This window comes from Hylobates moloch, unplaced genomic scaffold (assembly GCF_009828535.3).
Source record: "Hylobates moloch isolate HMO894 unplaced genomic scaffold, HMol_V3 SCAFFOLD_1, whole genome shotgun sequence".
In the NCBI taxonomy this organism is placed as follows: domain Eukaryota; kingdom Metazoa; phylum Chordata; class Mammalia; order Primates; family Hylobatidae; genus Hylobates; species Hylobates moloch.
In genome coordinates this window covers 38,755,864-38,766,472 of record NW_026652276.1, presented here as the reverse complement: position 1 = coordinate 38,766,472, position 10,609 = coordinate 38,755,864, and the positions used below count along the sequence as shown (strand labels likewise).

At 42.8% G+C, this 10,609-nt stretch overlaps 1 pseudogene; it reads right to left on the bottom strand.

Annotated features, from left to right (window-relative positions):
• Positions 1 to 4,969: 4,969 nt before the first annotated feature.
• Positions 4,970 to 5,443, bottom strand: LOC116810416 (large ribosomal subunit protein mL50-like; annotated as a pseudogene).
• Between the last annotated feature and the right edge of the window lie 5,166 nt (positions 5,444 to 10,609).

Below are 10,609 nucleotides of genomic sequence, written 5' to 3'. Positions count from 1 at the left end.
ATTAGGAATACTGGAGAACTTTCAAAGTAAGAAGAAACAAAGCTAAGAATTGGTTTGGCTACGTTACAGGGCAGTATTTATTGTAGTGGTCTGCATTAATTGTTGCTTAATTACACTGCAGCACTAGGTGTGTTCAGTTTCCATAATTTGTTGCATATATTGCAAGGTCATCAACTAACAGCTAATTGATTTTTAGAGCATGAAAGGACCTTGTAGAGATTATATGGGCATAGCCTGCTCACAATTTAACGTTTTAAAGGGAGAAGCCTAGGGATTCTGGGGGTAGAAAAGTAATGTTTTTACCCTTTCACTTTGGATTTTTCTCATATAGGGCCTTCTGCAAATATGTGCTTAAGTCTATGATGCTATTATATTCATAGGATTTTTTAAGCTTTCAAGGAAGTGTAGATTCAGAAGAAATTTGAAAACAATTTTTAAAAATATTCTTGATACAGAACCTTTGAGGGAGATGCAAATGTTCTGAATGCCAAATTCACTTAGATTTAAAAATACATATATTCAAGCAAAGTTGCCATGACAACCTTTCTTAATGTGTGTATAAATTTTATCTCTGTCTCTTTGAGGTTTTTATATTTTCCAATACAGGGTCTAATTACAAGAATTGAGCTCTGTGGTATATTTCTATCTGGATGGTGCCCTATAGAAATTATATAATATTAGAAAATGCAAATCAAGCAATAGGGCAGTTCTATAGCACAGTGATGCCACAAAGGTAAATGTCATCTTGTTCTCTCTGTGATCAGAGATTTTTCTGGTTTCAAACCCAAGATGAAATTTGGGATTGAAGTAGAACTGTGAATCTGTTCTGTTTCTCTTTTTTCATATCTAGAAGATTTACAGGGTGATCTTAGGAAGTTTGGTACATTCTGGACCAACTCTCTCGGTTAGCCCTAAAACTGATCCAGCTTCCTTGGGCTCTTCTCAATCTAATAAGTAGCTGACATCATAGGATGTCTCAGAACCACAAGACCCTTTTCTGCAATGGCATGCATGTGCACAGAGATAATCCAGAAGCAGCTTCTGGCCTGAGCCCCAATCCAGCAAACGCTCCGGGTATACCTCTTCACTTCCTTTTACACAATTTCCATGCCCAGCCTTCAAACAAAACACTTGAAAGATGTCCCACAGTCCATGTTATGATGTTTATAAAGGTTTTCGAGTTCATTTTTATTGTAAAAGGCACAATCACTTCTGGCTATATAATTTGTGAGACCTAGTCGAGGAGGAAGTCTCCTCTTCTCATGGCCCTGCCTTTTCAACCTTTGGTGTATGCGACCCCAAGGAACTGAAATCTCCTGCACTAGGACACTTTACTGACTGGGGTGGTCTAGAGAGCCCTGACAGTCACCTGGTGAACATGCTGTGGTGCTGCCAGCCCAAAGCATATGTTTCCTTGCCTTTCCTGAAAATACTCCAAAACAGACTGCTTGTGGGCCCCCTCCAACCTGCATCCAGATCCCCACTGGAGGCTGAGGGTGACCACAGGGAAAAGTGAGCCTCCCCTCAACTCTCCTGCCAATGTAATCCAATTACTGCTCAGGGCAGAAGGCAATAGTGGTTGTAGTAGTGAGCAGAGTTGGGGAGAGGAAGGCTGGGTGGGGATCAGGGCACCAAGGAGCAGGCAGCTAGTCACTGAGAACCTGTAGGGGGATGCATGGAGGTGGGCTCTAAGTCCCTGGTGCATGCTCCATGGTCCCATTGGACTTCACTTACAAAACACAAATTCAAAAATGAAATTATTAAGAATTCAAAGCCAGCCGGGCATGGTGGCTCATGCCTGTTATCCCAGCACTTTGGGAGGCTGAGGTGAGCGAATCATGAGGTCAGGAGTTCGAGACCAGCCTGGCCAACATGGTGAAACCCTGTTTCTACTAAAAATACAAAAATTAACCGGGCATGGTGGTGCATGCCTATAATCCCAGCTACTTGGGAGGCTGAGGCAGGAGAATTGCTTGAACCTGGGAGGCGGAGCTTGCAGTGAGCTGAGATCAGCCACTGCACTCCAGCCTGGGTGTCAGAGCAAGACTCTGTCCAAAAAAAAAAAAAATTTAAAGACAGTGCCCCCAAAGCATTAAACCCCAAGCACAGTGTCCCTCTGAGCAATGGAATTCTGAGCAACTATATTGGTTGGAGTATAATTGTCCCCCGAACATGTCTGACTTTAGAGGGCATGGTACTTGTGACTCAGTGGTTTTTGAGGGCTATCCTTCTTGGGTGTATGCTAGTTGTTCTTGCAAATATCCATAAATGTCTCATTCACGATTTTTCTTTTAAGTGGCTTAAATCTCTCTAGAATGTCTTACAATTCTTTACAAAGTAGGCAATGAATAGATGCCAATCTTTTTGTAAAAAAAGAAAAATTCATAATACACATTTATTAAAGTTGCAAAAGTATATATATATATATATATATATTTTTTTTTTTTTTTTTAAACATGGTCTCTCACTCTGTCGCCTAGGCTGGAGTGCAGTGGCATGATTATTGCTCACTGCAGCCTCAACCTCCAGGGCTCAAGTGATCCTCCCACCTCAGCCTCCTGATTAGCTGGGACTACAGGCTCAAGCCACCATGCCTGGCTAGTTTTTGTATTTTTTGTAGAGATGGTGTTTCACCATGTTGTCCAGAGTGGTCTGGAACTCCTGGATTCAAGCTATCCCCCCGCCTTGGCCTCCCAAAGTGCTGGGATTACAGGTGTGAGCCACCACACCCTGACAAAAGAATTCTAATACACTAAAAATCTCTTTTCTTAAACCATTTCACTCATGAAACTCTTACTTTCCTGTATATTAACCATAATTGCCAGAAAATTTTCTGCTGGAAGTTAAAATGATGCTTTCCCCCGAAATATCATTATAAAACCCTATGAAATATTTCAGTGATATGAATCATTCACTTAGTCATATGGGTAGACATTTAGATAATAGAAGTAGTTAACAGAAATCTCTGAGAAATATATATTGTTAATTCCTGTGGAGGAGGAAGGAAGAAATCCTACTGAAATATTTTAATTGTCGTTAAATTCAGTGTTCCCTGCCATTTTAAAATATCAAGATTATTCTGTTCTACTCCTTTCTTTCCAAGAGGATACATGAAATAACTTTGATAAAATCATGAATCAGTTTTTGTTTGCTGTTAACCTCTTCTACATTCTATTTCATGAAAATAGCAATTGGTGGCCAAGAATACCCTTATTCTGGCCGGGCGCGGTGGCTCACGCTTGTAATCCCAGCACTTTGGGAGGCTGAGGCGGGCGGATCACGAGGTCAGGAGATCGAGACCATGGTGAAACCCCGTCTCTACTAAAAATACAAAAAATTAGCCGGGCGTGGTGGCGGGCGCCTGTAGTCCCAGCTACTCGGAGAGGCTGAGGCAGGAGAATGGCCTGAACCCGGGAGGCGGAGCTTGCAGTGAGCCGAGATTGCGCCACTGAACTCCAGCCTGGGCGACAAGTGAGACTCCGTCTCAAAAAAAAAAAAAAAAAAGAAAAAAAAAGAATACCCTTATTCTTATCAACCTTGTACTACATAAATGAGACATTATTACCAAGCATCATAGTATTCAGTTAGCAATTTTGTAAAAGTATAATCTCTTTGTTTGCAATATTATTGCAATGGACAAGAAACAAATTGTTTTTTAAAAAATTAGCAAGGTTTGAAAATTATACATTTCATAGGTCAGTTAATATTTAGCATACAGGTTCCAATGGTATTAATGCGTAATCAGAAAAACTATTACATTTCAAACTCTGTAATTCATATTATTAAATGAAGGTTAGTATACTTTTCAGTAATAAAAACTCAATTAATACATTTTGAAGCTTGAAGTTTAAGAAAATCTTCAACATAATTTAAAATAAAAATATGAATAGGCTAGACACAGTGGCTCATGCCTGTAGACCCAGCTACTTGGGAGGCTAGGGCAGGAGAATGAGGTGGGTGGATCACCCAGGAGCTTGAGGCTGCAGTGAGCTAAAATGGCACCACTACACTCTAGCCTGGGAGACGAGCAAGACCCTGTCTCTAAAAAAATAAATAAATACAAATTTTAATATAAATATTTTGGAAGATACATTTTCTATCCTATTCTTTTTTCTTTTCTTTTCTTTCTTTCTTTTTTTTTCACTTTAACAAATCTACTTTAATTCCAAAAGAAATTAATCTAGGACAGTCAATAATATACAACATAGTTTTATGTTTCCTTTATAGGTATCTATCTAATACAAGCTTATTTGTATATGTGCAATGTATAATAACTCTATCTTAGATATGAGTCCTAACAGGATAAAAATATTTTCTTGCAACTACTACTTTATGCCTATGAAGGGTGTGAGCTTGCAATGTCCTCCTGTCTTAAACCCAAGTTAATGACAATGTCCTCTCAAAACTTTTCATAAATTATTAATGACCTAATTTCATTTAAAAAAATGGTTTCAGCAGGCTGAGTGCAATGGCTCAAGCCTGTAATCCCAGCACTTTGGGAGGCCGAGGCGGGCGGATCATGAGGTCAGGAGAGCGAGACCATCCTGGCTAACATGGTGAAACCCGTCTCTACTAAAAATACAAAAATAAAATTAGCTGGGTGTGGTGGCGGGCACCTGTAGTCCCAGCTACTCGGGAGGCTGAGGCGGGAGAATGGCGTGAACCCAGGGGTCAAAGGTTGCAGTGAGCCGAGATCGCGCCACTGCACTCCAGCCTGGGCGACAGAGCGAGACTCTGTCTCAAAAAAATAATAAAAAAAGGTTCCAGCAAATATGAAAATAGAAAGTCCTGTTATTTGTCCATTCATAATATGAGAAAAAAAAGAGATGATACATTCCTCCATAGAAAAAGTGGGTTTAGAGAACAGTTCTGGTAGTATTTCACCTGGTGCAGTATCAAAAGGTCTAATAAGTAGCCCCCTTGCTCAGGGAAAAAAAAATGATTTCAGTGTGTTTCTCTTCCAAATTGCTTAGTAACTCCAAGTGATTTTCAAATTGGGGAGCAGATTACTGGCACTGAATTCATCAAATTTAGATCTATCTTGAATAGGGACATTATAGAAAATCAAGAACATCTCTAACCCTGCACATCTGGTGGAGCCTGGAGTTAGGGACTACATGACCCAGCTAAATGTGCCAAGAGATTGAACTGTAGATGACCATCTTCCGGGGAGATGTCTTGCCAATTACTAGGAACAGATGAACCAAAAACTTCTTTAACATAAGATTCCAAACGACTCTGGAGATCTTCAGGCGGTATGTATGCTCGGCTTCGTGAGGGTAGACACACTGAGGATAGAGTCCTTTTTCACTTCTTCTACTGTCTCAGCAACCACTGGTTCTTTCTTTTTTCTGGATTGAGACCAAAATTCTCTACGTGGTGCCCCTGAGACTGTCCACATGAAGACTTTTCTGGTAATGCCGGACACAGATGGCGCTGCCATCTTCGATGAGATCCACGGGCCTCTCTTTTTTTTTTTCTTTTTTTGAGATGGGGTCTTTCTCTGCCGCCCAGAGGTGGGATCATGGCTCAGTGCAGCGCCTCAACTCCCTGGGTTCAAGTGATCCTCCTGCTTCAGCCTCCCCTGTAACAGAGACAACAGGCACATGCCACCAAGCTTGCCTAATTTTTTTATTTTTTGTAGAGACTGGGGTCTCACTCTATTACCCAGGCTGGTCTCAAACTTCTGGACTCAAGTGATCCTCCCCAGTCTGTCTCCCAAAGTGTTAGGGTTACAGGCCTGAGCTACCGCACCCAGCTAGCTACCCCATTCTTTTTTTTGAGATGGAGTCTTCCTCTGTCACCCAGATTGGAGTGTGGTGGCGCAATCTCGGCTCACCACAACCTCCACTTCCCAGGTTCAAGCAATTCTCCTGCCTCAGCCTCCTGAGAAGCTGGGATTACAAGCGTGAGCTACCACACCCAGCTAATTTTCTTTCTTTCTTTTCTTTTTCTTTCTTTTTTTTTTGTATTTTCAGTGGAGACAAGGTTTTACCATGTTGGTTAGGCTGGTCTCGAATCCTGACCTGAAGTGATCCACCCGTCTCTGCCTCCCAAAGTGCTGGGATTACAGGCGTGAGACACAGCACCCAGCCTACCCCATTGCTATACATAGAACTACATTATGGTGCATAATTTCAAATTTACACTGTCCACTCCCTTATGGTTTAATGTTTAAAAAATTTTAATCTCTTTATCATTTACAAAGAAGGGAGCTCTTTATTTTGGCATTGCTGATATATAAACCACTATAGATTACAAAATATTAAAATATAATCCCTTCAGGTTGTGTTCCGGGTATACAGTGTGTCTTCTCTCTCTCTCTCTCTCTTTTTTTTTTGAGACAGTCTCACTCTGTCGCCCAGGCTGGAGAGCAGTGGCACGATCTCAGCTCACTGCAAGCTGTGCCTCCCAGGTTCACGCCATTCTCCTGCCTCAGCCTCCTAAGTAGCTGGGACTACAGGTGCATGCCACCACGCCCAGCTAATTTTTTTGAATTTTTAGTAGAGACAGGGTTTCACTATGTTAGCTAGGATGGTCACGATCTCCTGACTTCGTGATCCGCCCGCCTCAGCTTCCCAAAGTGCTGGGATTACAGGCGTGAACCACCACGCCAGGCCCTTTTTTTTTTTTTTTTTTTTTGGAGACAAGGTCTTGCTGTGTTGCCAGGCTGGTGAGCAGTGGCGCCATCAGGATCATGGCTCACTGCAGCCTCAATTTACCCAGCTCAAGTGATCCTCCTGCCTCAGCCTCCCGAGTTGCTGAGACTACAGATCCAAGCCACAATGCCTGGCTAATTTTTGTATTTTTTGTACAGACAGGGTTTTGCCATGTTGTCCAGGCTGGTCTTAAACTCCTGAATCAATGGATCTGTCCACCTCGTTAGCCACCATGCCTGTACTCTCTTCTTTATAAGAGTAATTTTCGGCTGGGTGTGGTAGCTCATGCCTATAATTCCAACACTTTGGGAGGACGAGGTGGGCTGGTCACTTGAGGTCAGGAGTTCGAGACCAACCTGGGCAACATAGTGAGACTCCATCTCTACCAAAAGAAAAAATACAAAAATTAGCCAGGCATGATGGCATGCACCCTGTAATCCCTGTAATCAGGAGGCTGAGGAGGGAGAATAGCTTGAGCCCAGGAAGTGGAGGTTGCAGTGAGCCATGATCAAGCCACTACACTCCAGCCTGGGTGACACAGCAAGACCCTGTCTCAAGGAGAAAAAAATAAATAAATTTTTTGGAGCTTCCAGGTATCTGAACATGTGGAGGCTCCTGGAGGGTGGCAGCCCAGGGAAAGCCTTCCCTTATACCTTGCCCTGTGCATCTTTTATATGTGAAGAGACCAGGGATGTGCACACAGAGGAAAGGCCACATGAGGACACAGAAAGAGGATGGCCTGTACGGCCAGAAAAGAGACCTTAGGAGAAACCCAAACTGCCAGCACCCTGATCTTGGACTTCCAGCCTCCAGAACTAGGATGCAACAGCTCTACTAGAAGGTCTATGTGGTGAGGAACTAAAACCACGAATGAGGAGCTGAGATCTCCATCAAGAAGATGTGGATGAGTCACCTTGGAAGAGGATTCCCCAGCCCCGTCAAGCCTTCAGATGACGGCATCCCTGGCTGACACCTGAACTACACCCTTATGAGAGACTTGGAGCCATACCACCCAGAGGAGCTGCTCCCAGATTCCTGATTCTCAGAAACTGTGTGAGATAATAATTATTATCTTTTTCCAAAAAGAGTAGTTTCTTCTTGAAAAATGTTTTCTATTGGGGTAGTGGATAATATGAGGGAATTATAGTTGGTTTTGTTGGATATAAAAATGATATTGTGGCCAGGCACGGTGGCTCACGCCTGTGATCCCAACACTCTGGGAATCAGAGGTGGGTGGATCACCTGAGGTCAGGAGTTTGAGACCAGCCTGGCCAACATGGCGAAACCCCATCTCTACTAAAAATATAAAAATTAGCTGGGCGTGGTGGTGTGTGCCTGTAATCCCAGCTACTCGGGAGGCTGAGTCAGGAGAACCACTTGAACCCAGGAGGTAGAGGTTGCAGTGAGCCAAGATCACGCCACTGCACTCCAGCCTGGGCTACAGAGCAAGACTCCACCTCAAAAAAAAAAAAAAAAAGATACTGTGATTATGTAACAAAATGTCCTTGTTTTTTAGAGATATGTACTAAAGGATGTAGTGGTTAAATGTCCTGATTACTGTAATTATCTTTAAAATTCTTTAGCATAAGAATAAGATGAGAAGGTAAGGTAAAAATGGAAGACATTGTCACATGTCACAGATTAATGTTTATTCATTATATCATTCTCCATACTTGTATGTTTGTACTTTCATAATAAAGAGAAAAGGCCAGGTGTGGTGGCTCACACCTGTAATCCCGGCCCTTTGGGAGGCCAAGGTGGGACGATCACTTGAGCTCAGGAGTCTGAGAATCCTGGGCAACATAGCGAGAGTCTGTCTCTGCAAAAATACAGATGGACGCCTGTAGTGCCAGCTACTTAGGAGGATTAGATTGGAGGATCACTTGAGGCCGGAAGGTCAAGGCTGCACTGAGCCAAGATCAGGCCACTGTCCTCCAGCCTGGGTGACAAAGTGAGACCTTGACTCATAAAACAAAAATATTATGGCCAGGTGCAGTGGCTTACGCCTGTAATCCCAGGACTTTGGGAGGCTGAGGTGGGCAGATCACCTGAGTTCAGGAGTTCGAGACCAGCCTGGCCATAATGGTGAAACCCCATCTCTACTAAAAATACAAAAATTAGCCAGGTGTGGTGGTGCACACCTGTAATCCCGGCTACTAGGGGAGGCTGAGGCACGAGAATCACTTGAATCACTCGAATCAACAGTGAGCCAAGATCGTGGCTCCAGCCTGGGCAACAGGGTGAGACTCTGTCTCAAAAAAAAAAAAAAGGAAACCCTTCCTGCAAAAACAGATTGAACTCACACAGCTATAAAGCATGGAATCCTGTATTGCACAGCTGTATTGCAGAGTAAGGATTTTTTTTGTTTAAAGTAATTTGGTCTTTTTTTTTTTTTTTTTTAAGAGACAGGATCTCACTGTTGCCCAGGTTGGAGGGCAGTGGCATGATCATAGCTCACTGCAGCCTCAAACTTCCGGATTCAAGTGATCCTGACATCTCAGCCTCCCTAGTAATGGGGACTAGAGGCATGCACCACCACACCTGGCTAATTTTTTATTTTGTGTAGAGACGGAGTCTCACTATGTTGCCGGGGCTTCTCAAACTCCTGAGCTCAAGGAATCTGCTTGCATTGGCCTCCCAAAGTGCTGGGATTACAGGCATGAGCCACTGCACCCAGCCAATCACATCATTTTTTAATAAAAAACTCTGTATGCATTTATCCTGAGTACTGTGTAAAAGCTAACAGATAACTTAAATCAAGTTGATGATAAAATTACTAAAAAAGAAAAAAAGTCATCTTGGGTTGCATTAATAAAAGTATCCTTTCTGGCCGGGCACGGTGGCTCATGCCTGTAATCCCAGCACTTTGGGAGGCCGAGGTGGGCAGATCACGAGGTCAGGAGATCGAGACCATCCTGGCTAACATGGGGAAACCCTGTCTCTATTAAAAATACAAAAAATTAGCCGGGTGTGGTGGCGGGCACCTGTAATCCCAGCTACTTGGGAGGCTGAGGCAGGAGAATCACTTGAACCCGGGAGGTGGAGGTTATAGTGAGCCGAGATCGTGCCACTGCACTCCAGACTGGCAACAGAGCGAGACTCCATCTCAAAAAAAAAAAAAAAAAAAAAAAAAAAAAAAAAAAAAAAAGAAAGAAATTAGCTGGCTGGCTGTGGTGGTGCATAGCCTGTAGTCCCAGCTACTCAGGAGGCTGAGGCAGGCGAATTGCTTGAATCTAGGAGGCGGAGGTTGCAGTTAGCCGATATTGTGCCACTGCACCCCAGCCTGGCGACAGAGTGGGACTCCGTCTCAAAAAAAAAAAAAAAAAAGAAAGAAATCCTTTCTAATTTAAGGAGATAAAAGTCTCACTGGACTTGTAGAAAAATAATTTACGTTCATTTTAGAGAAATTAAGATGAGTAAAACTAAAAAAACCCTACAATTCGGCCATTCAGATTACACACACACACTATATACATTTACAAATCGCCTTTCAGAAAGGTTATATCAAATTCATGAATATGTATAGTTGATATTGTCATAATTGTCATTCTTTGTAATCTTTGTCAATCTGATAGGTGAGAAATGTTATCTTTTTATTTTACTTGCATTTCTTTGATAATTGGGGTATCAAATCTTTTTTAGTTACATTTATCGACTATTTGTATTCCTTATTTTGTAAATTTGCCTTTTGTTTGCTTGTTTGTTTTTTTGAGATGGAGTCTTGCTCTGTCACCTAGCCTGGAGTGCAGCAGTGTGATCTTGGCTCACTACAACCTCCCGGGTTCAAGTGATTCTCCTGCCTCAGCCTCCTGAGTAGCTGGGATTACAGGCGTGCGCCACTGTGCCTGGCTGATTTTTGTATTTTTAGTAGAGATTGGGTTTCACCATGTTGGTCAGGCTGGTCTCAAATTCTGACCTCGTGATCTGCTCGCCTCAGCCTCCCAAAGTAC